The following is a 14655-nucleotide window of genomic DNA, read 5'->3' as shown; positions in this document are numbered from 1 at the left end:
GACTTGCAACTGCTTTTACCCACTCTATAGCAAGCATGAAGCGAGGCCTCTGCACCTTCAAAGAATAATGATTTTGTTAGAACAGCAAAGTGGCCTCAGTTTGGCCTTATGTTCTAGCAAAAGCTCATTGCTTAGCTGCATTTAACAATCCATGAAACATTTCTATTAACGTTACTGTGTGAATCGTGTGCTTGCAGGATGAGTGGAAAAAAAAGTAAGAAACAGGATGACAAACTATGCAGAAAATGAAAATAAGTGAGATCTTAAATATTTGACTGAGGGCTCTATTTTCAGGTAATTTGTTACCATCTTGGGCTCTTGCACAGCAGGCAGAGGCCACAGAACAGCTTTCTGAATCATTAAAATGACTACAAGAAGCTTTTATCTTTTTACTACTTTTCAACGACTATGTGGGCCTTTCAAGCTAACCCTTATTTAAATATTTAGCAGACATGGGGTCAAATGTAAAATTGTAAAATTCTCAAATGCTAAACCTGTTATTATGAATCGGATGATATAGTTGGATCACTTATCTATGTTCCAACAGTTTTTTTTTTTCCAGTGTGAGAGGAATCTGAGCTAGGTGAGTCAGTCTGCAGTGTAGAATGCTTTTTATCTTCGTGCTTCCTGATCCTATTTTTTCATTCACTCCATTCAACTTCTTCATTCACTTTTTCATTTAACAAATACTTTTCAATACATACCAGACACCAGCACTGTTGTAGGTTTAGGGATATGTACCAAGAAGTAAATGCATAAGAACACAACCCATTTGGACCTCACTCTTAAGGTAACACACAAAAATAGACTCCAGTAGGGTGCCAACAGCTCATAATTTGTAATCCTAGCTAGTCAGGAGTTTGAAATCTGAGGATGTGTATGTGTGTGTGTGTGTGTGTGTGTGTGTGTGTGTGTGTGTGTGTGTGTGTGTGTATAGATGGGGGAGGAATACATGGGCTTGAGCTCAGGGTCTGGGCTTTAGCCGTTAGCTTCTTCCCCTCAAAGGTATTCCATGTCTTGAGCCACAGCTCCACTTTCAGCTTTTTGGTGCATAATCAGAGATAAGAGTCTCATGGACTTTTCTGCCCTGGCTGACTTCAAACACCGATTCTCAGATCTCAGCCTCCTGAGTAGCTAGGATTTACAGGCATGAGGCACCAAGGCCTGGCAGAATGGGTTCTCCTAAATGCAGAGGTTGACCCAGCCTGTGGCCCATCAGAGTCCACCCATCAGTCAGTCCCCCATAACATCCTCAGAACCCAGCCTATGACTGTCACTCTCCCCCAGATGCATTGATCCCTGCCCAGAGTGTCTCCCCACCAAGATTCACCCAAGCACATGAGGCAATAGAATGGACTGAAGAACAGGTCCTGGTTTGTGTCTATGGTCAGGAATAGCTGGAAATGAGATGCAGGACAATTGCAAACTTGAACATCCTCTTGAATGGTTGAATTGTGTGCACACTCCAGTTTTCTCTATTAGGGAATCATCTTAGCAGAACTGGTGGATCTTGACCTTCAGGACCTCTCTCCCTGAACGGCTCTGGTAAGTGCCAGGAGTTATGGAGGATTCTCCAGAGGCAGAGAAGCCAGACTGCTTTGGGGAAGCAAATTAGAGACTCAGATTACCCAAGATCTCAGGAGGTAAGGCCCAGGATCTCCAAGGTCCTAGGATTGAGTTGTGATGTCTTTCCTCATTCAAAAGAACTGTTCACTTGGCAGGCCTAATTCTGTTTCTTCTTTCTGAAAACCAGTGCTCATTCTCCATCATGTCCACAATGGTGTAAAGCTTTGGGCTCCAGAAAACCTTCATCCACTTCAATTTGAGGTCTCAGTCCTCTCACCAGGGCAGGGCTGGAAGACAGAGGTATAAATTTGTCTGGAGAGGGGACATGGGAAGAGAGTAAATCCTCCTCTAACATGGCAGAAAGTCAATAGATAAATCAAGAAAATGCTATGTAAGCTTATTTTGTTTCTAAGAGACAAGAGGTGACCATCAGAAGAGCTGAATAGAGGAACTTTGTAAAAAAGAACAAAAAGAAAATGGACTGTTGGTGGGTGGGGTGGGTGGGAACAAGAGAGAGGGGCTTCTGTTTTATTTTAAGCGGTACTTTTACTTTCTAAAAACTTCTCATTTAGCCAGGTGGCTCACACCTATAATCCTAGCTACTCAGGAGGCCTGAGACCTGATGACTGAGGTTCAAAGCCAGTCTGGGCAAGAAAATCTGTGAGGTCTCCAGTTAATCACAACAATATCCAGATGTGGAGCTGTGGCTCAAGTGGCAGGGGCTAGCCTTGAGCAAAAGTAGCTCAAGGTCAGTGCCCAGGCCCTGAGTTCAATTCCCAGGATAGGAACAAAAAGAAAGGGGAAAAAAACAAAACAAACCAACAAAACTCTGCTCAAGCATCACTTTGCTCTATTATTAGGTCAGTCTTTTAAAAAAGAAAAGAGTTTTTTAAAAAAAATAACGAATGAAATATAAAAACAGGAGAAAATAAAAAAGCAAACTGGCCCACAATGCAAAGAGAGGCCTTGAAGGTGAGGATTCACTGAGCAGTTTAGGCCGGGGAGGGGCGGGACCTAAGAGAGGGCGTGGCTTACACGGAGGGCGTGGTTTATCTCCTTAGGGCCGCCCCCAAAGAGGGGTGGGGCGAGAGCAGAAGTGTCTCTCTGTGACTCCGCCCACCGACCGGGGAGAGCAAGGTCAAGCCCGCCCTAGACCCCGCCCCCCACCCCAAAGCGGGTTGAGGCGGGGTCGTCCCGCGGCTGCCGCGGGAGAGTAGCTCTGGGCCGTGTCTGCCTTTACTTCCCGACTGAGGAGAATTCTCTGTAAGTCCTGTCAGAATTCGGAAGGTGTCACTAACGGCCACAGCGCTGCGGGTATTACGCGCGGCCGGCCGCCGGCCCACGTGACTCCCGGCCGCGCGGGCCCACGTGACCCTTTCCCGCCACGCCGACCTGGCGCCGCGCGCGCCAGAGCGACAGGTGGCGGGGCCGGGCCTTCCCCTCCGCTCCCCTCCCGCCCGGCCGCGGATTCCCGGGGCTCCCGGGCCTGCAGGCACCGTCTGTAAAAAACAAGTGCCTGGGGTGTAACCTTCACCGGGCGCCAGTACCGCGGGGTTCGTCAGTCAGGTGGGGAGACCTAACACGAGTACCTGACTAAGCCCCCCCCACACACACGGTGCGGGAGAAGAGTCTGACGCAGGGGCTGTGCGTGCGGAACCAGGTTTGGGGGGGGGAGGCGCGAGGGGTTGAGGCTTGTTGGAGGAAGAAGTTGGTAGGGTTGGCTAACTTGGGGTGGGGGTGGGGAGCCGGAGATGAGTGATGGGGGGGGGGGGAGGGTGGAGAGCAAACTCCTTGACCTGGACTTTCCTTCTCTGTAGACTGGATCCTGTCCCTGCCCCGGGGAGGCTGCAGTGTGGGAAAGTGAACCTCATCCGGCCAGGTGGACGGCAAGGTACCTGCGAAGGTGTGATGGGCGTTCTCAAAGGAGGCCTCATTGTCCTGGGGACTGAACTCGCCATGCCTCCTGGCCTCTTGAGAAACTGCCTCCCCTCTCCAGACTCCTTTTTGTCCTCTGTGAAGTGAGGGCCTCTGAGTAGAACCCCAAATAGTCTGTTGAGGCAAGGGCTGGTTTATCCAGCTGAGATAGATAGATAGATAGATACTCACACACATATAAATATATATATATCTTATATATGGTACATGGCATGTATTATAGACATGTATACATATATAGTACATATATAATACATTGTGTATGTGTGTGGTTGCTGGAAAGGGGGCTTGAACTCAGGGCCTGGGTATTGTCTTTAGCTTTTTTTGTTCAAAGCTGGTGGTCTACCACTTGAGTTACTTTTTGCTTGTTTTGTTTTTGTTTTTGTTTTTTCCCTTCTCAAACTGGTCACTTGGAAATCAGAGTCTCACAGACTTTCCTGCCTAGGCTGGTTTCAAACTGCAGTTTCAAGATCTCAGTCCCCTAAGTGGCTAGGATTACAGGCATAAAAACCATAGTCACCTTAGCTACATGGCCATTTTTGAAGCATTTCACTAGAGTTCACTTCCCCTTGCTGGGAAGATCCAGAGAGAATTCAGACACAGGCCTTGCCCTTCTGGAGCCTGTATTGATTGGGCCTGGTGGAGTAAAGGGAGATTCCACACTTCACTGTCCCACCCCAAAACAGGGGTTCTGACCCTCTTTCCTTTCAGCGAAGGCCTCTCTGCTCAGTCCTAGTATACATTTTCTTTTTTTTTTTTTCCTGTTGGTTGTGGGGCTGTCTGGGCCTGGGTGCTGTCCCTCCGCTCTTCAGCTCAAGGTTAGCGCCCTACCAATTGAGCCACAGTGCCACTTCAAGCTTTTTCTGTTTATGTGGTGCTGAGGAATCGAACCCAGGGCCTCATGCATGTGAGGCAAGCACTCTACCACTGAGCTACCTTCCCAGCCCCCTATTATACATTTTTTTCCAGAAAGTTCCTCCTGGCACTTACAGTTCCCCAGGCAACTATTTCACACTCCTCCATGGAGGAGTGGCAATTGCTTCCTGAGTTTTTTGGTGGCCTCAGTTCTTGATAGTCACCTTAAAAATAGTAGCCAGAAGACTCCTCAGAGGTAGCCCCTCTGCTGATATCTTGGTGAAGACCCCTTGGGCCCCTGGAGCCTCCGTGGACTTGGAAGAATGTTTTGGGCTTCAGTAAATAGCTGCCATCTGCTTGGTGTATTTTATAGCTTCAATGGTCTTGGTGTCTTCGTGGCTCTGTTGGTATGGACTTGGGACTGGTATGGACTGAGGATTTGCTCCAGGAAAAGTTGGCCAGGGCAGGCAGTGGTGATAAAGGCAGAGTTGAGTAGCCTGGCACTATTTATAGGGAATCTCCAAAAAACAGAACTGATAAAACAAAAGGGTGCTCTTCGCTCTCAGACCACAGCAATGTGCCAGCCAAAGCAAGTACGGAGGCTCCAGGTCCAGTGGTCACAGGCCTGGCACTTCCTACCTGGGCACCTATCCTGGGTAATTAATTCAGTTACCTCCAAGTCTGACAGGTGCTTGCTATATATAATTGACCCTGGAACAATATTCACCCTCACTCCTTCCTTCCCTCTCCCCCAAAGAACTAAACTAGGAATAATAATAGTGCCTCCCTCCCGTGGAGAGTTATTAGGGAGATTTTATGAGCTCCTGAAATGCATCCAGCCGTGCCTGACATGCAGGAAGTTACTGTTAGTGCTGTTCCAATTTGCACTCCCTGTTCTGGGCAAAGGCTGGTGGGAGGCAATAGAAGGACAGGGTTGGTATGTGTGTGTGTCTGTAAAGGCTGGTGGGAGGCAATAGGACAGGGTGTGTGTGTGTGTGTGTGTGTGTGTGTGTGTGTGTGTGTGTGTGTGTGTGTGTGTGTGTGTGTGTGTGTGTGTGTGTGTGTGTGTGTGTGTGTGTGTATGTGTGTGTGTAGGGGGCTGGGGGGAGAAGGGAAGAATTGAAGGACTGTGTTGGGTGATTAGTGGGGAGTTGGGTTATCTCTGGCAGTAGTTTTGCCAGAAAGTTCCAGTTTCCAGATGAGAGGACTATGTAAGATAAAAGGCCACCACAGCCATACTGTATGCCCCAGATATTCAGAATGCTTATGAATACTGAGGCCAGGGAAAACGGGAGAATTGTCCTTTTTGGCTGGCTGGGTACTTACTTATATGTGTGGTAATTGTTTGAGACTGGTTTGGTTTTTTTTTTTTTTTCCATGGCCTGGGAGCTCTAGAGTCCAATTTTGTAACTCCTGCATGTGGCAGAGTAAAAATGTATGTGTGCATGAGTGAAAGAAACTAGATGTTGTATGGTTGAATATGCATTTTATTTTAAAGAAGTATGAGGGGTAGGGACATGACTCAAATGATAGAGCACTTGCCTAGCAAGCGTGAGGCCTCAAGTTCAAACAGTACTATCAATAACAAAATTTAAAACAAATGTTAAGGTATTTGATGACAGAAAGAGAACTAGCATTTGTGAGCATTTTCTTTGGGCCATGCATTTTCAAGTATTCTGTAATTGAGTAGTGAACCCCACAGGTCTGTAACAGATAGACTGCCTGGCTGACCTTAGTGTAACACAGAGGTCCTCTGAAGTAGAATCTTTGCATTTGCAAAGTAGGAAGCACTGTACCTATTAAGGAGGGCTGTTCAGAGCATTCAGGAAGTGTTAGGCTCAATGCTCTATAGGTAAGTCCCCAGTCCAAGCTAGCTGCTAGACCTGGGAGTGTGGCTCAAGTGGCAGAGTATCTGCCTAACAAGTGGAAGGCCTTGAGTTCAAACTCTAGTGCAAGAAGGAGAAGGAGAAGGAGAAGGAGAAGGAGAAGGGAGAAGGGGAAGGGGGAGGAGGAGGAGGAGGAGGAGGAGGAGGAGGAGGAGGAGGAGAAGAAGAAGAAGAAGAAGAAGAAGAAGAAGAAGAAGAAGAAGAAGAAAGAAAAGGAGAAGAAGAAGGAGAAGAAGAAGAAGAAGAAGAAGGAAGAAAGAGAAGGAGAAGGAGAAGAAGAAGAAGAAGAAGAAGAAGAAGAAGAAAGAAATATAATAATAACTGGTGTCATTTTTATTATATTGATTGTATGACAGGGCAACTTAAGGCCACAGGCAAGGTTGTGTGTGGCATGGATTCTGAACTTACTTGGGCCTGTCTAGTAGCAAAGGCACTGTGCACACACTCACCAGACGGCTGACTTGAAGTGCAGTCAAGTTCATATGTGTTTCATTCATTTCTGAAAGCACTTGACTATGTGAAAGGGGGAAAAAAAACCTATGCAAAATGATCATTTATATGCCTTTCAAGTTCAGGTATTTTATCATCTAGATAAATCTTCCATGCATCTCCTTAAGCCACTTTGAGCTACTGAAGCTCTTAAATAAAGTGGCTTGTCTTGACCAGTGTCTGTCTGTACTCCTTTATCATCATTCCTTAGGAAAGATGGACAGATCCTATTTTCCATGGCAGGCTTGGGACGGCAGGTCCCTGCCCCACTGTTTTAGTGAAGCAGCTGTGTATGATGGTGTTGAACAAACTGCCATGGAGTCAATGTTCCCTTATAGTCTGGCTAACCCATGCGCCAAGCTTAGGAATTAGCAAAGCGACCTGTTGGTAGTGTGAATCTGGGAGGTGGGCTTGGAGGAGATCTGAAGTTCCCTAAGGTGATAAGTTTGAGGGAAAGTGCCTGCATGAAAATGATACCGTAGCAAAACTAGGTAGGATCTGTATCTCCATATTCTTATTTCTGGCTTGAGCTACCCCTTAGCTGCAATCCCTAGCACAGATGTTGAAGGAAAGCCTTCCTCCAACTTCCCCTGCTACCAGGAGCACCTGCCTAGGTCCTTCTCCAGCACGCCCTCCCCTCCCCCCCAAGTGCTCCCTCTCCTGTCAATGCCCCTCTACACAGAATCCCAGCATTCCAGCCAGGCGCCGGTGGCACATGCCTGTAATCCTAGCTACTCAGGAGGCTGAAATCTGAGGATATCGGTTCAAAGCCAGCCAGGGCAAGAAACTCCAAGAGACTCTTATCTCCAATAAACCACTCAGAAAACTGGAAGTGGCACTGTGGCTCAAGTGTTAGAGTGCTCGCCTTGAGTTGAAGACCTCAGGGATAGTGCCCAAGCCTAGAGTTCAAGCCCCAAGACTGACAATTAAAAAAAAAATCCCATCATTCCAGCATGGTCTTGTGTGAGGATCCCAGTGGTCCTTCAGAGATACTTCATGCCCACCCAGTTCACTGATAACAGAGAGACAACACTGGGAGAAAGCCCTGTTTTACATAGTCTTGATCTGAGCAGCCTTGGGAAACTCTCCATACCTGGAAAATATTAGGTTTATTGTATTTGGCCAAAGCTGTGGACAAAATGCATGTCCCATCCCCATCTGTCTTCCACATAGACCTTGCTATAAGCGATAAGCTGCCTTCTTCCCCAGACCAAAGGAAGGAGGTTGGGGAAGTACAAGTCCCCTGCCCCCAGCTCTTCCTCCTGAGGTGAGTTTGACTGCCACTCACTGAGCAGGTTGAGAAGGGCTGTATTCCCAGGGCAGCTTTAATAGGATTGTAATCATGTAGCTTGTGGCCCTCCAGTGGCTCTAGAAATCTGCCTTCCATGAAGGCTGGCACCCAGAGGCAGGATTTATACCTCCTGAAAGTGCATGTTAAGTGGTGGGTATTTATGAAAGAGAGTGTAAATGTGTCCATCAGTCAACCTGGAACTTTTTTAGAGCTCCTAAGATGGTTTTTAAATTAGAGCCAGTCTTCTTCCTTACTTCCACTTCTGTCATCCCCCTCCCTCCCCTTCCTCTTAGAAAAATAAAGTGTCAAGGCAGAATAGAACCCAGGCCAGAGTTTGGAATAGCCACACAGAAGAGAATTAGCTTATATCAGACTCAGACTGTGGGGCTTCATACCTTGGTTCTACCCCTTCCCAACCATAGCCCTCAGCACTGGTCAAAGCAACAGATGCAGGACCACGCTGGATTCTGGTTCAGTGAATGATAGGTAGAAGGTAGAGAGCGAGAGTCACTGTTATAATGTGGGGATCCCACCAGGCCAGGAGAAAGAAGATGTCAAAAGGCTTGAAGTTTCTCTGTGAACCAGTGATCATGAGGGCAGCATGCCTATTATATGAGTTAGTATGTAGGAGTCTTCACTTGAAATGATTATTGACTTCTGTTTTCTTTTTCTTCTTCTGTGCTACTGGGGTTTGAACCCAGGACCTTGTACAAGTTTGACTGGCACTCTACCGCTTGAGCCATGCCTCTAGCCCTGTGTTTCACTGGTTAGTTTTAAAATAGGATTTCACTTCCACCTGTGTGAGCATCTGACCTGCAGTCTGCCTACTTGAGGCTTCCCATGGCACTGGAACCATGGGCATACACCACCATATCCAGCTTCTCTCCTTCTCTCCACCATAACTCAACCAATAATTCTGAATTTTAAAGATCAGAAGTAGATGTTTACCACTCAAACCCTGACCCTAGTATGCAAGCTGACTTTGCTTTTCATTCTCCATCTGGTCACGTTCTATGAAAGTATTGTTATGCTCTAGGCCGTTCTTATTCCTTTGTGTGTGTGTGAGAGAGAGAAAAAAAGTATGTCAGTGTCTATTAACCACTTTGTATTTTATAAGTAATCAAAGGACCAGAGATGATGAAAGTAGAGAGACTGCCTGCCTCAGGTGTTGTTATAATGCCACTACTTCTGAGCTTCTGGGATTTTGCTTTAAGAAAATAATGTGAAATGTGCAAAGAGACACTGTAAGAAGGTATTTGCTCCTTCATTACTTATAATGATAGAAATGTAGCCATGACCAGAACACATGGTACAGATGGATGGTGAAATTACAGGATACCCAATGGATGGAATAATACACAGTACTGTAAATGGAAAGATTAGCAACCTAGTAAGCAGAATGCCATTACTCTGGATGCATTCAGGGAGATACTCTGCAAGGGGCCATCTCAGGCAAGAGTTGTTAGAACTATTTGCTTCTTCAAGCTTGTTATACTGTTTTATTCATTCATTCCTTCATTCATTTTTGCTGGTTCTGGGCCTTGAACTGTGGACTTGGGTGCTTTCCTAAGCAACTTTTGCTCAAGGCTAGCACTCTACCACTTGAGCCACAGCAACACTTCCAGTTTTTCCTGTGATTAACTGGTGATTAGAGAATCTAATCCTCAGATCTTAGCCTCCTGAGTAGCTAGGATGACAGGTATGAACCACCACCACCTAGCTTTTTATATTGCTTTCATTATTCTATACATTTTTTAAAATCTTAAAGTAGATTTCAGTCTTTCCAGGAAGTTGCCATTTTTCTGGCCACCATTAGGCATAGGATTTCAGTTCAGCAGTCTTCAGAACAAATGGATGCAAGTCTCGGAACTGAACAGACAACCGGATTCCTAACCTGTGGAGAGCCTTGAACTGGAGAATGAAGAGGGGAGAGAGGGAATTCAGAAAAGACTCATTATGCTAATCTCTCAGTGTTTGCTTATGTTTGAAAATTTATGTAATAGACAGTGGTTTTTTTTTTTTTTTAATAAAAAGTGTGCTTTGGAAAAGAGGAACTGCTTATCTCCCCTGACACAAGACTTCTCAACAAACAAACCTTCACATCCCTGAGTATTTAATGTCTGATTTTCTGGCTCTGTTTTTCTGTTTATTGTGCAGAGAAAGCTTAATCTTGCTTCATTCTAAGCCGAAGATTGGAAGGAAAGCACGCAGCAGTTGACTTTAGATTTGTGAGCTGTGGCTGGCAGAGGACAGGGGTGAAAGGCAGTTAAGGGTCTATATGTTGTGACCCCGTAGTTCCTGGGACAAATGCCTCCTTGGGAGAGGAAGTCAGATGCCAGGCGTTGATTGTGGGTTTCTCAGCTTTCATTGAGCTGTTCACAGTCTGTCCCGACATAAGTAAACGAAACAGTTTGATGAACCTTCTATGTCTGATCATTAACTATCCTTCTATAGACAGGTGGACTGGCGTATCCCCCATGGTGTCACAAAGAAAAAGCCATTGTATCTTGTTAGACATCTTTGCACAGTTATGTGCTACTTTGTAGGTATTACATTTGTTATTTCAGATCCCCACTGTATAATTTTGTTATTAAAAGAAAAAAACACTTTTTTTCCTTGGAAAATCCTGCAATCTCTCTGGTTTTACACAAAAGTTCATTTTTTTTTCTGTCCTAGCAATGGAACAAATAATCAGATTCCTTTTACTTTGTATATTTTCCTTATCAACATCACCAGCTGGAGCAGCTCTCTAAGTGTTATTCTTTCCTTATCTTCTTCAATAATACTGTCATGGAATTACTAAATCTGAAGACCTATGTGGAGAATTTTTTTAGTAGAGACATCATTGCTAACCAAGGGGCCATGCTTTACAAGCCCTGATTCAGCTCTCAGAATACCGTCATATCTTCAGTAGAACTCTATCCTTTACCTTAAGACTTTTCCTTATTAATATATACCCACTGACTCCATAGTGGTAATTCCATCAATTCTGGAAAAATTAATTGTATTTGACCAGTGTAGCCACAGAGGCATCGAGGTTGGTTTGGGGACTGTGAGGGGCTTTGAGATGAATCTGGGTATAAATCTGTTTGCAGAGGAAACATTTGTTTTTTTCTCTGCATAGTCCATTCCTAATTAACAAAGCTAAAGAGGTGACTGTTGATCAAAAATCAGTGAATATAAGACTATAGTCAATTCTCAACTTTCTGGTGTCTGACCCACTGGTTTGTGACTTGATTGGGGTTCAGACAAAGTAGGCCCTAGGATGTCATCCGTCTGGAATTGGCCATCAGCTGCTTACCACCTGACTCCCAGCCAATGTCTCCGTCCCAGGAAAGAAGAGAGGTTTCCTGGGGCTGAGTTGGGAAGTACTAGTTGACCTTGACTAGATTGGCACCACAGTGGTGGAGATGTCGTCTTGGGAAGTGGGAGGGGGAGATGCCAGTGAGGGCCCTGTCTCACCAAATCCCCAGAGCAGTGGGCTCTGAACACCAAGCAGCCAGAACCACCTGGAAGGTTTGCTAAGCCCCAGATGGCTAGACTGCAGCCCTGATTTCTGACTGCATAGGTCTGGTGTGGGACCTTGCACTTCTTACAAGTTTCTGGGTAAAGCTGATTTTGCTGTTCTTTGAAAGCTGCTCCTTTCTAAAACGTGTTTTTCATCTGAGGTTGCACATTAGGGCTCCCTGTGGAGCTTTTAAAAACTATTGATGTCTTGATGCACCTTGTCATCCCTCTGATGGCCTGGAAGGCTCCGGATGTGGGATCTAGGCAGGGGCCATCTTAAGACTCCCCAGGCAGTTTTAATGTGGGCCTGAAATTGACAGCCGAGAACACATCCCAAACTAGGACTTCTGCCTCTCGTCTCCTGATTTTCCCTTATATTTACCTCACTGTATATTTGTTTCATAAGAATATTTTTTCTTTACATCAAGAGTTTATTCCCGTAAATAGGTATATTATGAAAGTAAACTACATACCTCCTTCCTGAGAGAAACATTTCATAGACAATAAAGGGGACATATCTGTAAACACAATGTAATTACCTGTTACCATTTTTAGCTTTCCTGTACCCCATCCTGCACACTGCAGCACACCTACACACACACACACACACACACACACACACACACACACACACACACACACACACACACACACACACACACACACATGTCTTGTAACATTCTCCCTTGTCAGATTCACAGCTCCTTTTACTCCTCCCCCCCTCCCCCACAGCATATCCCCTAAAAGCACATCCTCAGTACACAGCCATGTCCCACACAGGATGCAGTGTAACCCTCTTCTATTACTTCCTCACCCCACCCCACACTCAGTTCACAGCGCCCCTCCCTCCTGGGACTGATTAAACCCAGCCACTGCAGATCCCTTCCTGTGTAGGAAGAGGTATCCTGTACTCTGCTGGGGCCAACCTGACCACAGGCTGGCCTGCTTTTCCCTCCAACCCCACTCAATGATGTGAGGTGTGGGGAAATAAGAACTAGTCACTCTTGGGGGAAGAGGTTATGATGGAGGTCTAGAGGCTGGACAGCATGCTAATTGCATCTATTATTTCCTGTAGAAATGAGCCACTGTGAACACCAGAGACCTTGGTGGGTTTGGGTTGAGCTCCACAGAGTTCCTTCAGGCTCCTGTGATTGCTGCACTGTAGAGGCAGTGAGGAGAGAATGACCTGCCCCACTTGGTCCGAGGGAGCTTGCACTTGACCTGTGTTTCTCAGTATACAGGACAGGGCTGTGACGGCAAAGGTCCCCATCAGAAACAAGATCCTAATTCTGTACATGGTGTTGTGCAGACTAAAGTTAATATGCAGGATAGTATAGTTGTAGGATTTCAAAGACCTAAAAAGTGCCCAGCACATATTGTGTTAATTTTCAGCTGTTGTGATTATTAATCATTGATACTGACTTACATCTGGAATTTCTGTTGTTGTGTTGTGTCACAGGTGGCGTTGTAAACATGGAAAATAACTGTTTGTTTTGTTCTGTGTCTGACTTTACTTCTTAGTTCCTTGAGAGCAGGCCACATATCTCTGACCCCAGCACTGAGCACAGGTACCTAGGGAGGATGGTTTGCCCATGACAGTTTCTTGATGAGCAAGTCATCCCAGTATCAGCACCCTTCAGCTCATCTGAGCTGCACTTTGGAAACAGCTGCAGACAGCACCTTCAAAGCATATGAGCACAGTTGGGCACCAATGACTTCATGTCTGTAATCATAGCTACTCATGAGACTAAGATCTGAGGATGGCAGTTCAAAGCCAGCCCAGCCTGAAAAGTCTGTAAGACTCTTATCTCCACTGCACTACCAAAAAAAGGAAGTGGTAAAGTGCTAGCCTGGAGCAAAAGAAGCTCAGAGTTCAGGGACAGCACCCAGGACTGGCAACACACACACACACACACACACACACACACACACACACACACACACACACACACACACACACACACACACACACACACACACACACACACACACACACACACACACACACACACACACACACACACACACACACACACACACACGAAGTTCAGGGACAGGACTGGCAACACACACACACACACACACACACACACACACACGAAGTTCAGGGACAGGACTGGCAACACACACACACACACACACACACGAAGTTCAGGGACAGCACCCAGGACTGGCATATCCCCCCCACACACACACATGAAGTTCAGGGACAGCACCCAGGACTGGCATACCCCCCCACACACACACAAAGTTCAAGGACAGCACCCAGGACTGGCATCACACACAGAGCAGTGAGTACATCCTCATTTACACATGACTACCCATTAATGTCTCATGCCTATTCAAAAGGGCCGGAAGCTGCCAGTAGATCTGCAGCCCTGCAAGGGAGGGGAAACACCTTTTCCTTTTAGTCAGTGACCCAAGTCCATTGCTTCCCATCCTTAGTCAGTGCCACCAGCCACAGCCCTGCCCTGGTCTTGTTTAGGAGCCTTCCCGCTGCCAGTTACTGAGGCTGGATTCCAATTATAATGCACCCAAAGCCTTGTGGTTGTTGCTTGCATACATCTGAGCTAGTGACGTCTCCATCTTTTAACATCTTCCTAGGGGCAAGAAAAACAAGAACCAGTACCTGAGCGGTCCAGAGATCTGGTCACCCACAGCAACCCACTTTTCAAGGAGCTGCTCTTAGAGTCGTGATTCTACTGGCTGAGCTATTCCTGGGCTCTCTGCAATCTGGGCCAGGTTTTAGGTAAGTGGATCCCAGTGTACAGCACACCCTTCCAGAAGGCCCTGTCTGACACAGCCCCACAGCTTGCTTTTAATTTTTCAAACTCTTGGTATTTTATTGCAATGGTGCTTACTTCTTCCCTCCCTCTGTGGCTCGACACTAGTAATTTAAAAGTGCTGCTTCTCCTTCTTGGTTTAGAGAAGTAAAAATAATTATCATAGAAAATGGGTAATTCGCGGCTGCAGTGCTGGGCTGCTAATCAAAAAGTTGTAAATGGAAACATGAGCATATGTTTATCACTTCTGGAAATTAGAATGCAATTGAAAAAGCGGCTGTGGCCTCCAAGAGCAGGCATTATGGAAGGGAAGACAGACTTCATTGTTCGAGGGAGACCTGCC

General features: G+C 46.1%; 1 protein-coding gene and 1 long non-coding RNA gene across 9 annotated transcripts in view; one reads left to right on the top strand and one right to left on the bottom strand.

Annotated features, from left to right (window-relative positions):
• Window positions 1-268: 268 nt before the first annotated feature.
• LOC138816024 (uncharacterized) lies at window positions 269-2822 on the bottom strand. The gene is made up of 2 exons (XR_011368539.1): window positions 2602-2822; window positions 269-1853 (listed from the first exon to the last, which is right to left on the bottom strand). It is a non-coding gene; the product is annotated as an uncharacterized lncRNA (long non-coding RNA).
• Nmnat3 (nicotinamide nucleotide adenylyltransferase 3) overlaps window positions 2712-14655 on the top strand; it is a 62143-nt gene continuing 50199 nt past the window's right edge. For 2 of the 8 annotated variants that reach the window (XM_070005509.1, XM_070005511.1), the window contains exons 1-3: window positions 2994-3132; window positions 3384-3457; window positions 14134-14278. The gene's annotated coding sequence lies outside the window, so the exon portion shown is untranslated. Of the gene's footprint in view, window positions 2830-2984; window positions 3133-3178; window positions 3227-3383; window positions 3470-14133; window positions 14279-14655 lie in introns of those variants that run through there. The other 6 variants (XM_070005510.1, XM_070005518.1, XM_070005516.1 and 3 more) reach the window with 6 other exon arrangements.

The sequence above is a fragment of the Dipodomys merriami genome, unplaced genomic scaffold, assembly GCF_024711535.1.
Source record: "Dipodomys merriami isolate MVZ:Mamm:240054 unplaced genomic scaffold, mDipMer1.0.p SCAF_68, whole genome shotgun sequence".
NCBI lineage: Eukaryota > Metazoa > Chordata > Mammalia > Rodentia > Heteromyidae > Dipodomys > Dipodomys merriami.
This window is presented reverse-complemented; position numbering and strand designations above follow the sequence as displayed.